Below are 15500 nucleotides of genomic sequence, written 5' to 3'. Positions count from 1 at the left end.
TTTCATGTTTTTATCTGAAATCGTTTTAAATATTCTAAATCTCAGTTTAGGCGCTTAATTTTCCGACTAATCTGATGGCTACATGACACACTTTCCAAGTAATTCATCGTCTAAAATAGTATTCCAACCACAAATTGCTTTTAACTTCAAGTCCTGGAAAACTTGTGGCCAACAAATTAGGCAAATTTCCTCTTTTTGTTAACTGCCAAATGGAACAAGGTTTGTAGATACACACATAAAATATATATAAAATTTATTATTAGTCTTTGATTTTGCCTCAATATATTTCATACTCGTTAAATGTGAAACCATGTTAAAAGGCATAAATTTAGAAGTTAGAAGCACTTTACACCCACCCACACCCACCCACACACACACGCACACACACTCTCAGCGAAAGATAGAAAATTGTGTTAATTTGCATATTCGAAATGAAACTTTTGCCTAATTGAACATAATGCCACTTAATTAAAGTTAAGACAAGTTTTTGGGTTGCTACCACACACACATACACACTCATACACACAGAGGCAGTGCGGCGAGGGGGCACAAGGTGGAGAGTGATAAGGACATCTTGAAAACATTTATGGCAAATTGTTGTTTTGAAAATTTACAGCAATTATGTTTAATATTAGAGAGACAGAAAGGGAGCAGGACAAGGCTTATAAAGGGGAGCCGATGAAACAGAGGATAAAGGAAAGAAGTAGGACCCAAAAATAAAATAAACAATTAGCATTTTATGAGGCAGAATTTGTTTAATAAATTATGGAGACATTATTCAATTAGAATGAACACACAAAACAAAAACATAAAAAATAAAAAAGTGAAATCCGAAACAAAAGTTGTAACTAAAAATTGTTTAATAAGAATAATGAAAACTCTCAATAACATTTCTCGAGAACATTTTTAGTTTTTCTATAATTTTAAATTATGGAGACTCCTCAACAGACTGTGCTAAAGAGCTAAAACTAGTTGAGAATTACAGCGAATGAAACAAAGAAAGATTGAAAAATGTATCTTAAAAAGCTACAAAAACGACTTCACATAAATTTTCTTTAATTAAATATTTTTGCATTTTAATATTATTTTTTTTTGTATTTTTTGTTTTTCAATTGCTTTGCAGCAATTCCAATTTGTTTGGGCAAAAGTTTTCGAAACAGGACAACACAAAAAATATATAAATAACCGTTAAATTAAACCAGAAACGCTCTCGTGCATAAAATTCCAACAAAATTTTGTTCCAAAAATTATGCACCTTTTGTTGAATTGGTTGCGCAGGAATGCATAAAACGCTGATTGCAGACTTCCGCTGGCCGTGCCCCCTCTTTTACCCTTGCCCCTTGCCAACTGCCAGCCCCCGCTCACGACGGGGAACGTGACTGAGTTGGCACGCAAATAAATAAAAAAAGAAAACCTCTGAAAAAGAGGGGACAGGGAAATGCGACCTCCACAGGGTTAAGCAGCATAAAAATATGGAATGCGCCTGCCAGGCCAAAACAAATGCAATTTATTTCGCAAACGTAAAAAGGACTCCTCTCCCCCTTTTTTTGCACATCTTTCAGCATGGGCGTAGCTATGGAGGACAAACACAACTAGTAACTTGAGGGTTTCCAAAAAGGTAACCAAAATTCATATTCAACGTTTGGTTTTATCATTTTCCATTTTGTTACTTCAGGCTGACACTGGAAGTGGTTTTACATCAAGAGGCCCTTTTGGCTGCTTCCCATTGACCTTTCGCATATGTAATCGAAATGCTAAGCAATTAGAGACAAGGATTTGCAAATGTAACCAACATTAGTCACGTTTTATCCATTACGTAAGGCTATCAGCCAAAAAGGGGTCTGAGTATATTCCTCTGGTCGAATGGAATGAAGGTGTCTGGGTTTTATATACAAAAATTTGTTAATGTTTTGGAAAACTATTTGTTTATAATCCATTTCTAGGTCCTTTGCTACTCATATCATTTATCCAATTCATCCAATAATAACTTTGGATTTAATTTTATTTTCTACGCCCCTGCTCCATCTCGTCTAACTTTATCGCGCACTTACACACACACACACCACCAGTAGGTGAGCAGTCAGTGTGAAGTGACAACAGCTGCCGTCAGGTGGCGCCAACACGGAAACGGAAACGATGACAGGCAACAGTCAAGGTTGAATCAGCTAACTCTTCTTTTATCTCTTTTTGGTTTCCACCAAAAAAATGACATATGAAGGTAAGATGGTTTATTGTTATCTCGAAATTGCGGCTTAGGAAATAGCGAAAGAAAACTAAGTTAGATAATTAATTTAAGAAAGGAATGACAAGTCCCCCAATTTAACGACATTCCTTTGACATTAAAAATATCAAAGAAGCTAACATCGGCTATGCCGAAGTTTATATACCCTTGCAGTCCTTGACAATAATAATTTTACATGTTCAAAATTTGATTTCTGCAACTCAATTCGTCAATATACAAACAAAACAATTTTACTCTTTATACTACAATTTTTCTTCTTCTTCCCTCGTTCCCTAAGCAAAGCAACGCACGCATACACATACAGTTCATGTAGCGTTGCGTGTGTGTGTGTATGCATGTACTCTGTTGACTTGATGATGACGTAGTAGGCAGCAAGCAGCGCTGCCGGCAGCGATTGAACCGATTTATATTGACTGTAACTTGTGTTCTATTTATCCGATCAGGGTCAAATTTTGGGATCTGAGATTTTATATCAAATTCTATTATATTGGTAAATTTCATGGGGATACTCCAATTTTTGCAAAAATTTTTGTTCCAGAGTTATATGATATAGTAGTCCGATCCCAAAGATTTTCATACTTTATCTCACCCGGGTAAAAAAAGCTCCCAAAAAAATTTCATCCCGATAGCTCTTAAGATGGCTGAGTAAAACGCGTACGCACCGACGGACAGACGGACAGACGGACATGGCTATATCGACTTAGCTTCTCATGCTGATCAAGAATATATATACTTTATGGGGTCGGAAACGTCTCCTTCTGTGCGTTACAAACATCTGACCAATTTTATAATACCCTCTGCAAGGGTATAAAAAAAAAACAGAAAATTTGATTATTCATTATAAGATACAGTTGATATTTGATAATATTTTAAGCAGCAACAATTATTATTATACTAAATACTTCACTTTTTTATATACCCAAATTGTAAGTCTTCGATGTGGCCGGGAAACTTTTATAATTGGTTTCTTCTTTTTGTAGGCAATTCGGCGAGAAGGTTTTAATGAATATCCAGATGGTTTCGTACCAAATTTTTTAAAATTTTTTTCTTGCTAAGAAAAAGATTGTAGATTCTCTGGTTTCGAGGGTGCTTTTCCTAAAGTTACTTTAATTATTTTTAAAATTATAACAAACATTGTTCATCTCAACTAATGCCTAAATATGACTGCATACAGTTGGAAAGCTTATTATCTTAGAAAAACAATGAATTTTAATCCTCTTTGCGCACACACACTGGGGTCAATTAAAAGTTTAAACTGTCAATTGGGAATCGGTTATGCATGGAACTAGTTCATTTATGGCCATCTTTGGCCTTTCGTTTAAACTTTAAATGCTAATGAAGCTAATAAAATTTAATAACCATTAAGTGTACGGACTCACTTTTAAAGTTTAACCAACCGTAGATCCTTCAATTCTTGTTCCTTCCCTACTTCACTCTCTGTCTCTATCTCTTTCTGACTCTCTTTCGCTTGCCTTCATATAAATGCCACAACAATTAGCCAACAGTTATCTGTCTATTACACCCAAATCCCCCCATTTTGCCCCGGTCAGCCTCTCCTGCTTGTACGCAAACCACCCCCAGGCGCATAAATTTTGGGGCAAGGCCCCTGGCATTAAGCAAAACTAGTATAAAACTCATTTGGTAAACAGTCAGGATATGCAGGATGTGCAGGCACTTTCGACACACACATACATACAGCTTTTGGAAGTGTTGCAGTTGTGAATCTTAAAAGTTTTTCAGCAGAGAAAAAGAGTGAGAGAGAGACAGGGAGATAGTGAAAAAAAGTCGAGAAAATAACATGAACAAAAACATAAAGTTTTTCACGTTTGTGTTGCTGGTCATGTTGCCAGGGATTTTCATTTCTAGGGGATTTTTTACCAGCTTTTTTGCATGCTCTCGGCACAGGATTCTCTGCGACTATTTTACCATCTCCACTCACTCCTTTGGCAACTTGAAAAGTTGCATACATCGAAAGTCATGTTGTTGCAGTTGCTCCTATTTTCATCTTATTTCATATAGTTGTATAAACCAAAAAATTAAGTCATATTTAAGGCAAAGCGACTGCATTAGCCATCTCACCTCGCCCTCAAAGAACCGTCTTTTCAAATGTTTCTGGGAAAATTAACACTTGTTTATGTAGAGAGAACAGTAACTGAATGATAAATTGAATACATTCGCATAATGAAATTTATGAACTGCCTGAAGATACAATTTAATTGTTAAATGGCTAATTGTAAATTAATTGCAATTGATTCAAAGTGTTTTTGTTGAGTGTGTGAAAAGACAGATTATCATTCATGTTGACTGAATTCAAAACTGTTTAACCGAATACTATTCAAATTAATTGAATAAATTTGTAAATCAATAAGTAAGCTACTGCATCTCGTTTCCAAGATTGTTGGCTTAAGGAAAATAGTGAAAATTATTACAATTAGATTAAATGATTGCAACGTAAAACATTTTCTTTCTGATTTATTTCCACATACTTATTTTTACTGTATCAAAGTGCAGCCAAATAAATTGAATTAAAGTTCCCCCCCAATTGACTTTAATTAGCTTTTTCGCATTTGTGGAAGAAAAACAAATTCGATAGATAATTCAGTTAGCAATTCATTTAATTTGGACTTCATCAATTCGTCTTTGTTATCCTTATTCTCTGCATATCCTTCATTCTCCACTCATTTACGTTCCATTTGTTCCACCAATACGAAATTGATCTGTTTCTGTTTGCTCTGTTTCTGATTTCTTATTGTCGTTTGACTTAATTTATGTATGCGCTTTAATATATTTGCCTTAAACAAAAAACAAAAAAAAAAAAAACAAGACCGAAAAAAAAAAAATACTTACAGTCTGTCTATGCCATATGCTAGTGTAACATACCCTGTATGCATATTGCAATGGGGTATAACTAAACCACCAAATCATTGAGGCATCTAAATATAAACTAATAAGTATCATTAACGAAAGTTAGTCTTGGGGTGGCCTAATTTTTGATCTGTTCATCTGAATTTGTTTCTATCTCTTTCTGACTGACTCCATGACTCTATCTCTTTGCGTCGCCAAATCGTCTGAAGAGTCTGTTGTGTATGCTTGGCTGGATGTCAAAGTGGTTCGGAGTCTTACAATGACCTAGTGAATTCTATTTATAGATCCACTATCGATATTTTCCAATTTAATTTTGCAAGTAACTTTGAAATATATTCCAGCGAATTTCTATTATAAAATTTGTTTCATAAAGTCTTCATCGATTAGTGAAATCCTCCTGCACATACCAAAGAAATTTTGGAATTTGGAATGAAATTTTGGATATTTGTCTGGTTTAACTTCAAACTTTAACTTTAAGTGTGGTAAGGTATCAATAAGTCGCCACACTAGATTTGACTTTGTCTTTTTTGTTTTATTTTATTTTTTTTTTTCCATAGCTGCCTTTGACAATATGTCATTTGTTCCCGAATGAATGTCCTTTTCACGTTCATTTTTGTTGTTGTTTCAATTCCAAACCATTTGTTATCGAATTTGCTGCTGCTTATTTTGTATGCCAAACCAGAACAGAAGCAACATCGAGAGGATGAGTAGAAGGGGAAGGGCAAAGGAAGGAGGATAATGCCAGCAGGCGACATGTGTCCTTGTGGGCCCCATAACGATTTCCCCGAGATGTGTATGTATATTTGTATATGTACATATATCCTTGCATGTTAATTTGTTGTGATTCAATAGGTTTTGCATTGAGTTATGGTGACATTAGGCATACATACATTTATATCTATGTATATGTATGTATGTATCTGTAACGATTCGCCCTTTGGGGCTATACAAACAAAAATGTCAGCCATCATCAGAAGAGGAGGAAATGGAGAGAGAAGTAGTCGGTGATTTGATATCCAGCCAAAGGGAATTTAGGGCAAATGTAGTCGAATATGAATTAATCTGATTAACTTTAAATGGTTTTTAGAAAGCATTTTCTTTGCTTTTTCATCTCAACGGAAACTTAGAGAGGGCGAGCAAGTTAATTTTCATCTGTCTGTAGAGTATCCCAGGCGACTGAGCAAAAAGGAAGGGAAAGTGCAAAATCTATTCAATTATCAATAGATTGATTAAAATTTTATGTTTAATAAGAAAAGTAATTCGCTTTTGACATAAGATATCTAAAATTTACAAGACTTTGTTCTTAAAGTAGTCACTAACCTAGACTTATTTTAAGGTAATGATTAAGCTCTAGGTCGTTTATTTAAACCCCAAAAGCATTACTATGTATGCGTTTTGAACTTGTTGTAATTCCCAACTAGTTTAAGCTAAATTTGTACTTCAGCCAAAAATGATGAAGATTTCTATTTTATATCTTAAATATGTTTTAGCTAGTACGCTGTCAAAAAGTAATTTTAAGGTGAACGGGTAAGCTTATTTCTCACTGCAGATAGTTTCGAAACTTCTCTTTAAGCAAGTTTAAAATATTTGCATGGGTTTCTATATATTTGAATCTGCTTGGAGATCCATTTAGTCCGACGTCGTTTGCATTATTAATTCATTGACTTTGACTCGAAAAACGTTGAGTTTGAGAAAGTTCGACCTTTTTAAATTTATTCTGTAGTCATGAGTAGTCACCTGAAAAACCATACTGAAGCTCAAAAATATACCTACTATTATTTTTTCACAATACCATGATTTAATTTTCGCATGATTCTAATTTTCTTTATTGGTCAACAATTTTATTTCTTTTTCTTTTTTAACATAATAGTTTTTCATTTTGCCATGATTTAGCAACAACAAAATGTTGTGCACATCTGTTTAGATGATTTACATATGTACATATGTTTTCTGTGTATGGAAAGCCCACTGTCAAGCTCAGTTGTTGCTGCTGCTGTTGGTTCGTCACTCCTTTTCAAGTAACTGACCGTCCATCATACATACATGTGACGTTGTTCACTTGTTTGTTTTAAGCAAAAAGTTTTTATGTCCATGTACCTACCCTTCCAACATGCTCGTGTCCTTGCTGCAGACCAGGAATGAGAAGAAAACCAGCGAGATAGAGGGACTTAAAACGGAAATTAATAAAAATGTTGCAAGGGGTAATAGGGGTAAGGGGTTTGGGGAGACAGAAAAAAAAACACATATAAAATTAAATATGCAACATGTCCAAGTGGCAGCACATATAACATATTGTATATGTTTCATGTGAGTTATATGCAAATGGGAATATCTCAAATATTTTTGTATCCTTGACATGACTGACTGGCCTCTCTTTAGTCCCATCTCTTTGTCTTATTTTTGCTGGTTTCTCCTTCGGTTTGTTAAATTGCTTGCAATCAATTAACTTTTATCTGTGGCTCTAGATCACATTTGTTCAACTGAAATATTTCTAAATGAAGTAAGTCGCACCGATTTCTGTATACCATGCACTAAGTCAATCAATTATTTTAAATTTGTTTTAAGTTAAATAAAAGTCATTTCCTTTCTTTTTACAACAACTGTTAATGTTGACCATGAATAAATATATTCATATGTATATAAGCATACCTTATCTGTTTAAGCTGGTTTAAAAGATTAGATTAGATTAGGATCTTTTAATTTAAGTAGAATGGCATCAACCCAAGTAAACTTAAAGTTTACAATTTATAATTAAACAATGATTATAATCAATAGCAATTTTGGCCCTAAAGTATGCAATGAGCTTTCTTGGAATGTACCTTGTGAAACAACTAAAGTACTATTGGAATGTCTTGTGAATAAAATATGTCACTTGTATATCTCCCTTTGCCCTTCTTCACCAATAAACTCTTTAAATGCAAAAACCTTCACTACAAACCAAGTGAATATAATTTAAATTGTTAGTCGTTAAATTGACTATCTTTAATCCTTATATACACGAAAAAACTCCCATCTAGTCTAAAATTTTCAAGGAAAGTATTTTAACAAAAACTGAACTTTAAAATATTTGCAAGTAGAAACTCATTTGCGGAATGCACATTGTTCTCCCGCTTTCAACACTCGCTCTTATGCCTCATCTGCATATAGAATGGGAGAAAGAGTTGGTGGAGGAGGAGGAGGAGGAGGAGGAGTAGGAGGTGACGACATGTAACTATGACTTGAAAATGTGACCTGACCCCGGTTGCATAAGAGATAATGCCATGCATTTCATGGGTTGGTTTGGTTTGCGTATGGGCATGAGTTTGGGTTACTGGTCTGATTTGGGTTCTGGCTTGATTCTGGAGTCTAGCGGTCTCTCTGGCCTTGGGCGACATTTAGCACTCGCCACGTCGCTGACTATGCGAAGTTCCTGCCCATGTCGCTGCTGCTGTTTCTGGGAAAGCTTAACTGTGACACATTTTACACATAATTTTCAACACCAAAATCCGCAAGTTAGTGTAACCATCAGATTTTTCGCACACGTTGTTAACGCAAACATAAAGCGTTGGATTTGCTCTACGACCAGGCCAGCGCACCAGGCCAAGTCAGAATATGGCAACGGCGAGGTGGTAGACGTGTTTTTGTGCATTTTAAAGTAAAAAGGTAGCCATGTTATAGCTCAACTTTTTGCATATCCAAAAAGAAGGGACTCGCAAAGTAGGGAGTGAAATGAATAAAGGACAGAAGGAATGGCAGGTTGAAACTACAAAAAAAACTGAAAAGTTAAATAGTTGTTAGGAGTTCAACCGAAATGCCTTTAAACAATATTTGGGCCAACAAAAAGTGTTGGAATTAACTTAACTTTGTTAAGTCACATGGTAATAAAGTCATCAAAATTAAAAATATATTGTTTGTAACTGATATTGTTTATAACCATTATCATAAAATAATGTCTAAAATTAAATTAGACAAAAAATTTGCTTGGTAAATCAATTTCTTTTTAATTCTGCAAGTACTTAAACTTAGTTCAGTAAGTAAAGCACAGTAATTACATACACACACTTACATATACATATACACGTAAACACAAATGTAACTCAAAAGACCAATTATTATTTGTAACTCTCTATAAATTTTAAGTTTATTTTCCAAAGAAAACTAAAATCTTTGTAAATGCGATTCTTTTGAAAAATTATATAGAAGTTTCCTCAGCGGACAATAACAACTTGAGTTAAATTGATTTCACTTTCCCCTTGCCCATTCCTGTTCGACCCTAGAGGAATATGCCCATAAAATTATGTTTAACATGTTGTTGGCCCCGGAAATTCTTATAAATGTTTATGCATCTCGTGGCATAACACTGCTTTTCAATACAGAGAAGCTTGCTTATTGAAAAGTTGTGGTTGGTTTTTTGTTGTTCCTTTTGCCCTCACTGGCAAGATTCCGTTGGGCATTCGATGCCTTGATGCCGTTGCCAGGCCAAAAGGTCCTTTTCTTCCGTTCACTTGCTTCCTTGCTGTACTCTTGTCTTCCTCATCTCAATGGCAACCATATGACTGGAGGTCGCATCTTGGGGGGTCGGAGGTTTGGTCGGGTTTCGAACTTCCTTTATTTGTTTACAACTTGTATTATATGCTGCCTGTCTGTTGCTCCTGCTCCTGTCCTCTTGCCGCCTTTTGATTGGCAAAATATTGGCGGCAGGATACAAAGAGTCCTTTCACATAATGTTGTATCAGGTTATGGCTGGATAAGACATTAACAATCGAGCTGCGATGAGATGAGAGAAGTTGATTGATTAGCCCACACTAAAAATAATTCTTTAAAGACAAATTGATGAAATATGCATAAGCAAAAATGAATTCAGGTGTGACAAAGGAATTCAAGTGTTCTTTACTTAAGGTATACGAGTTTATAAACTCTTCTCTTTAAAATATTTAAACTCTTTAAAATGATTGCAAAAATTGTCAGTGTCAAGGCGAGTTTTTCATGCTTAAACCACTTGGGAATTATTACTGAGCATGTGGCCGAAGTTCAGAAATTAAATTTGTGATAAAATTGTAAAGAAAGTCTTTTTAATTATGCGACATTTTAATCTCATCTTTCAGATTATAAGAATTTGCTTTAACAAAATAAATGTCCCATTTTTTATGTGGGTAAAACCTCTTATTTGTGTCATACTTAAACTTTCATTTTTCAAGCTTTTCATTTTCTTTGACACAATATTGTGATTAGTGTTACACGCACACACACACAGACTGCACACTTTGAGACACATGTTCACCCAATTGTTGATATTACCTGTCTGCTGCAATATACCATCCACCTAGCTATTCGCTTTTGTCTTTGCACCTTAATTAAAATATTTATTAAACAATTTTTGCTGCATGCAACAAATTAATATGCCGCCCTCTATGACTCCACCACCCCTCCAACCATCATAATGTTGATGTTGCATGGAAGTAAAGCGAAAGTAACAGCAGGCAGAAGGCAAGCATGAATATTTTGAAAGGATCCAAAAAAATTGCGCCCACCTTTTTTTTTTTTTTTAGTTTTTTTTGGTGCAACATCAGCGTCAACATTGCAGTTGCCGCATGCCAAGTTTTGTTGGCCAACTAGGCAGAAACTGCTACTGGATATGGGTTTGTGAAGGGCAGGATGCGGGATGGTTGACGTTGCCGTTGGGGAGGGAATGGGGTGGTGAGTGGAATGACTAACAATCCAAAATGTCAGCCGGATGAACCAGCTTGCCAGCCGTTTGCTACTGCTGGTTAGGCTGGTAAAATATGCAGCATCAAATGGCGCCTCCCACGGCTTCCCACGCTTCGTTCCGCCCCCTACACCCACACAAATCCACCCCTCACCTTGCTAGGCTGGTGTGTAAAATCTAAAATATTTATGCGGCAAGGCGGTCCACATGCAACGCCTCCTCCACGTTAAGAATTCCATGCTTTGCCATTCCTCCCCAAACAACAAATACATAGTTTTTCGTCAAAAGTTTGACTCTAGTTAAGCGAAGGGTAGTCAGTAAGTCAGGGAGCGGACATAGAGCGGTGGTGAGGGGGGGGAAAAGTTACATAAATTCAATGAAAATTTGAAAAGTGTTACTAAAATTTCAAATGTATTCTAATTGAATTGCATTTCTAATAAAATTTAAAACTTAAACATCAAATTACTCAATTTAAAATTCGAACAAAAACTGAAAGTGTTAAATATTTTTAACTGACAAATTCGCTCTATAAGTCTTCTAGAAAATTATTTTAATAAATTGGAAAACAGAAATCAAATGCCATATAAAATCTGTTCAATGCAAACTTAATGGCACATTTAAAAAGTACATCCTTAATAATTAATCACAAGACTCAATGACCCATTAAATAAATTGAAATAAGTTGAATTAAAGAATTAATTTTCAAAGCTCACAATTTACTCTTTTTGAATCAAACGAGTCATTTGAATTTAATAATAGATTCACCAAAATGATCAATTAAATTAAAACATATAGAAACAAATTATTTCTACACAAAATAAATTGAAAGATATTAATAACAATTTGTGTCTGTCTTATAATTGATCAATTTATTATGCTAATTTTTGATTTATTTGGTTTTATTTAGTATATATAACTGTAAACTACAAAAAAAAGGAACAATTTTGAGACTTGTTCAATGAAATCAATTTAGAATTTGCCTCTCTTAAGCGCATTAAAAATAATTGCAATTTGCATTATGTAAATTGCCAACAGAGAAAAACAAAATGAGCAACAAAACAGCAACAACAATGATGAAAAATGAAAGTGGAAAATAAACAATCATATAAAATGAATGAATAGTATACAGTTTCTTTTTTCACTCATTAATTTTACTCTTATTATTTTTTTTTTTTTTTTTGTTATATTTTAATCCTTAATTTTCCAATCGATAAAGCATGCAAATGCAAAATTGAAGCCAATTCTCATCGTTTTCTCTTGTATTTTTATTTTGGTGGCCAATTTATTTAAACAATTTTTAAATTTTTTGGCTTAACTTGTTTTCAAAGCTGATTAATAAGTTGCAGATGGATCTGGATTTAGTTTTTTTTCTACTTTTCTTTGTTCCTTTCCCGTTTTGGTGTCATATTCACAATCTATTCTTGTGCAAGTTAAAGTGCTGCATTTTCCCTGTTGCCAACTGCCAACTGTCAGTTTTCCGACTCTTGCCACCTGCCCAGTTTGTATTCCTCCGTTACTATTACCATGTTGCCTAGCTTGGATGAATGGAGCATCAATTTTTGATCCATGGTGTATTTCGAGGTAATCTTGTTATTTAATTACCATGTTCTTTGGACTTTGGATCTGTTTTGTCTTTCGTCTTGCTTTAGGTGGCGTCCAAGCAGCTGTCATGGTTAGTGGATGCATTTAAAGCTTTAAAGAGTTTAAAATATGGACCATATGTGATGTCTTGCCACAACAATTTCTTACCCTACAATTTGTAACAATAATAAACAAAACAAAAAAAAACGATTGAAAGCTTCATGTTGTATTCAATATACCCTACCTAATATACATATATCTTTTTACATATAGTTTTTTCAGAAAGTTTTATTTACTTTTGCATTTATTTTTTACCCTGTGGATATGCCAACCAAGAGAACGCGCATCAAATGCAAATTTGTCGCGAATTTTTTGAAGTTTGTGCTTTTTCTGCATTTTTTGTTTGACTTTGTCTGAGTGAAGGGATAAAAACGCCAACATTGAATAAGCAAATTGTTAACAAGACACGGTAGGGAATATATACATAAAATGTTGGCATGTAATCCTCATACAGGGTGATTCATAGAATGCTTTGTATTTGTACTATATTACAGTTTGAAGATTACGGTTCAGTTTTATATAAAATTTCTTTGATAAAACTAATAACACTTATTATTTATTTGCTCACTGTTAAGTCATTAAAAGAAATATTCTTTCAAATAAACGTATGAAGTTACTTTACGATATTACATAGTGGTAGTAAATTATTTTCTTTAATTATTGACCAACTTTAGAGTTATCTTACCCTACGGTAAGCTCTACAGCTTATCTACCTCTTTCGATGCGCTATGTGCATTTCATGAGAAACCCAGAAGTATCCTTAAAGAAAAAGACAGTAATTCTTTAGCTGACCTTAAACTTTTGGCAGGGTAGTCTATATGGGCCAAAAATGTTCTCAAATAATAATTTGCCAAATAAAAACCATAGTAGGAAATGTAGTTTTGACAGATTTCACTTTACCACATAAGCCAATTATTGTTAAAAGGCATTGTCTGCTTCACTGCAAATTAAATTAAGAACTTTCAATACAAGTAAGCAGAAAATGTCTAAAGCAGACACTTAAAACAACAAAAAATTCGCATTCACTTTCTAACGTAGTGGTCAATTCACTTACAATTAGATTGGAGATTTTTAGGTCTCTCAACAAAATACATTTACATGCATGTTAGTCTTTCGCAACTTGTTATTAATTTTTCTAATTGTGAACTATCAATTCATTAAAAGATTTGACAAAAAATAGGTCAGTGGAAAACACTCTAGTATTTGCATGGTTTGATGGTTTTATACGATGAATTTTCTAATGCTTTTGTTGCAGTAAATTTTAATGAAAACTGTTTGGTTTGTTTGTTTTTGGTTGTCATCGTTTTGTTTTTGGTTAATTTTTGGGTTTTTGCTTATTCGGTGTATATTTTTATTGACACGATCAGCAAATGGTTTTTGTGGTCGACATAATATTTCCTATTTTCCATTTTGTGTTTCACAAATATTTTTATTTTGTGTTGGTTTTGCATTTTACATTTTGGCGGTTTTTATACGCCATTTGACGTCGCCTGTTTTAATTGATTTTCAATGTGCGGTTGAAAGGAGTGGAGAAATTTTTAATAAACTGCAATTAAATGAAACGAAATGAATTAGTTTGTGAAATACAAACAAAAGGCCAATTTACAGTAAACTGGCGAGTTAAGCGAGTTGTCAAAAAGGACAATGCCATAAAAATCACAAATAAAAATCGAAATCATGTCAAAATCAAGTCAGAAGAAAAAAACCTAGACAAACACACTTGTTAGCTTATCATGTTACCCCAAATGTTAAGCGTATTAATGGCAAGGACGACTACGACAACAACATCAACATCAACATCGACATCGGATGTGGCACGTCTCCAGGCAACCTACACATTTCCCTTCTCCTCCTCTCTCTCTCTCGTCTTAGTCATAAAAGGGCGTCAAGGCAAGGCAAGACGACAGGCGAAAAGCGAAAGGCAAACAAACAAAACCCAACAAGCAGAAAGAAGTAAAATATTAATAGCCTCGACTACTACGGCTACTAAAATAGCAAAAGACGAACGAGTTTTTACTGCCTTCTTGAAGTCCTGAAGAAAAGAGGTGATGAATAGTAGCAGCATATGAAGAGAGCGGGAGGGAGAGAGAAATGGCATAAGGCTTAGAGCTGGGGTAAGTACTTGGCTTACGTAGGCCTAAACATGAGTCAGATTTTCAACCTCAAGCTCATTGTGTGAGTGGGCGAAGGGATGCAAGAAATCTTTCTCCGTTTGTTTGTGTGTAGGTTATTTTATGCCTCACCAAAATCAGGTTTAAAGGTTAAAGCCGCATTTACAGCTTAACTAGAATTTTGAGTGCAGAGCAGAAGGAATGTTAAGCAGAACTTGTGCAAATATTATCATATTGTATTTCTATATGTATATATATTTTTGTATTCAAATCAGGTAAACTATCTGCTAAAGGAAGGTCATGAGATCTCTTTTAAAATTAATTAGAAACTGACTAAAAGAAAAATTAGATGAAGAGGACAGAAATTTACTTTTATTTCAACTTTTATTAAACTTTTTACAATTTAAGTGATTTAATTTAAAAATGTTTAAGTACTTAAAAAAAATGTGTAGTATATTTTTGCTACAATTAGTTTATTTTTAAAACTTATTTTATCATTTTTTAGGATTTCTCTCTACTTTCAGTGGTTTTTTTCTCGATTCAAATGTGAGCTGTAAGCGAGGAGAAAAAAATTCATATGCATAAATCGCTCTATTCATTGACAAAACACTGAAAGTTAAACCCAAAGAGGCGTAGCCATTTGTCATGTTAAACGGTAAACCAAAACCGTTTCCCCCTCCGACACTCCTCTGGCTCTCCGCCCCTTCCCTTCATGGTTACATAGCATATTGACATATTGCCTGGTGACCGCGCCATAAAAATAATCAACATAAATTTTGAAGTGTTTTATATGTATAAGAGAAAAGGACAAAAGCGGAAACAAAGATGCCTTTTGATGGGGAGGGGAGAACTGCGGGGAAAAACGAAACAATAACAATAAAAATAATAAAGCAAAACAATGACTGAATATTTATGGGCACTACCGAAAAAACCAACGACGGTGTAGAAAAAAAAA

The sequence above is a fragment of the Drosophila tropicalis genome, unplaced genomic scaffold (genome assembly GCF_018151085.1).
Source record: "Drosophila tropicalis isolate 14030-0801.00 unplaced genomic scaffold, ASM1815108v1 contig_1187, whole genome shotgun sequence".
Taxonomy (NCBI): domain Eukaryota; kingdom Metazoa; phylum Arthropoda; class Insecta; order Diptera; family Drosophilidae; genus Drosophila; species Drosophila tropicalis.
This window is presented reverse-complemented; position numbering follows the sequence as displayed.